General features: G+C 41.5%; 1 protein-coding gene across 1 annotated transcript in view; it reads left to right on the top strand.

Annotated features, from left to right (window-relative positions):
• HIPK2 (homeodomain interacting protein kinase 2) overlaps window positions 1-2,546 on the top strand; it is a 34,654-nt gene that overhangs the window by 28,215 nt on the left and 3,893 nt on the right. The gene's annotated exons all lie outside the window — the stretch shown is intronic.

The raw sequence follows: 2,546 nt of genomic DNA on the forward strand, positions 1-2,546 counted from the left end.
GAACAGAGAGGCTAATCACTTAGGCCCTAATCTTGCGAATATTTACCCATGTGCTTTTGCTCTGTTACTGGAATATTCCAGCTGACTTTGGTGGATGACACATTCTAGTAGTGCTAAGAACTGGTGTAAGGCCTGGCAGGACCATAGCTCTGGTCCTTGTTGGTTTCCCATCCATGAAATTAGTTTAGTATCCTGCTACAGTCCCTTTCTCTGGCAAGGTTTGGGTTTGGGGTCACTTTTTTATTAACCAAGCATATTTACTTGATTTTCTTATTGTAACCAAGGAATTAAAAGACTTGGAAGCAGAAGATTCCTCATGGTCCCTGCTTTGACAAGCCTTCAATCAAACTGGTGAAAAATATGCCCATTCTAAAACAATAAATAGCAGAGATTGCACAGAAAAAGACCTTTCCGGTTCTACAGCTCAGCCTTCCCATGTCAAGTGTCAGCCAAGAGCAAATATTTCCAGTTGAGCAGCTCAGCCGCTTATGTAAGGAAAGGACTGTAAAAGAATAGCTAGACCTTATCACTTGTCAGAAAACTCTTTAGTGGCTTGATTTTTCTTTATAAAATGTAATAACTGTCAGAGGTAGAGAATATATATCTCTTCCCAACTGGCAGCCAAGGGTAGCAGCAAAGGGCAAGCAGTGTGGATACTCATAAATGTGTGATTACAGGCATTTCTACTGAAGAAGAGAGGAATACTGATGCAATATTCGTCATGTTTATTGGCTTAATATTCTTCTTTCATAGCACCATATCCAAACTGCTACATCTTTCTTCACATACAGTAGTTGTCCATCTACGACACTTTGTTGCTCTTCCAATTTCTAATCCAATGCTCTCCAGCTCCTTGTAGAAAGACAGAAGATGAAGGTTCGCTGTTGTACACCTTCCCCATCAAAAAGATCCTTGCCCCTGCAAGGATTGCTTTCAGCTTCCAGGTTGCTGTGCAATAGCTTCCCCTCCTTCTCTATCATCTGCCCTCTTTCAGGCATCAGTGCTTTAGGATAGCAGGCACCTCTAGAGATGTATTTTCCACTGTCCATGGTCTTGTATCCTCTTCAGGGGACGCCAGGATCCTGTGACAATAGCCCAGGGAAAGTCTGTGTGATGGTGACTTGTTTGTGAACGCAGCACCCCCAGTTTAATGGAGGTGATGACAGGTTTACAGTTACAAGTCTTGTGAGCAAGGTGGTGAGTTGCAGCTTGTGAATGCTGACAGAGAGGCTTTGGGACAGACAAGTTAAAGGGAACCCACCAGTGGTCCTTTAGCACTGTGAAAAATAAACAAGGCAAACAACTGAGGGAAACTGTTCTCAGTATCTGCTCCACCTTTCACTGTGTAAGAAGCGATGCTGAGACTAGGCAACAAATGGCTCCATCACAGACTAAGACTGGATTAATCAGCTGTTCTCTGGACTGGACTGGCCAGAGCGAGAGAACAGAGGGGAAACTTTGTGGGAAAGGGACATCTCTTTAAAGTGCACACTCAAGAAGTTAAGAGATTGATTCCTTTTTCTCTGTGGCATTTCTGTTCCTGTTGGGGCTGTTTCAACCATTAAGCCTAATTACTTAGCTTTTTATGTGCTATCCATTTCTTTTCATCATTTTAAAAACTTCAGTTGCCATAACAACATAATGCAATCAGTGAAACATAGCAGCTATTTTCTATAGTCGAGGTCTGTGCACTGTCAAGGATGTGAGCCATTTAAGCAAATCTTCACCATCCCCCTTCCTTCGTCCTCTTTCTTGCTCTCTCTTTTTCTGTCTAAACAAGCTCATAACAGGAAGGAGAAACCATCACGAATAATTAGACACAATAGCAGAGCAAATCCCAGTCGTACTCATGCAGTCTAGTCTAATGAACTTCTAGCACTAATCTTGGAAGTGTTGATGTTAATTTTAATCATTTTTTTTGATGTCATAGATAGATTAGTTGCAGCAAGACCTTGATAATCCACACTAGAGTCAGGAGACCTGGTGCTTATGCAGAGAAAGAAAAGAAAACCAAAAGCTTTACATACTTGGTTCATTTTTTCTTTTTTTGTTCCTCAGTTTCAAATGCTTTTTGAGAATATATGCCCATTGTACCATATTAGTAAATAGAATGGAGTGTATTTTGTAGATTCATGGGATTTAATCATGAAAAGTCATAGCATCTATTATTAAATCATTGCTGGAAGGCTGTGAGAAACCACCACGTTTTTCTGTGGGTAGTGAGACTTGCAACAAAGCATAGTATAACTGCTGGGCTTCTACTGCACATATATGTATATAAAGCAGTCTGAAAATAAATCTGGCAGTCTGGTTCAGTGCTATTCTAAGCAGTGTGAATATAAGATCTATCCACAATGTCTTACTCCTTGACCTCCATGAAGGCTTTCTTGGAATAGCAACGAGTGACTTTCAAAGCCTGGGATTTGGCTTAAGCAGCCTCTACATGGCGGAGGACTGAAGGGCGTGCTTTGCCTTTACGGAGCTAGTCTGCTGCAGGCAGAATCTTCTGGTGGCTTCTGAGTCGATTGTTGTCCATTCACTCTTTC

The sequence above is a fragment of the Pterocles gutturalis genome, unplaced genomic scaffold (genome assembly GCF_000699245.1).
Source record: "Pterocles gutturalis isolate BGI_N339 unplaced genomic scaffold, ASM69924v1 scaffold29186, whole genome shotgun sequence".
Taxonomy (NCBI): domain Eukaryota; kingdom Metazoa; phylum Chordata; class Aves; order Pterocliformes; family Pteroclidae; genus Pterocles; species Pterocles gutturalis.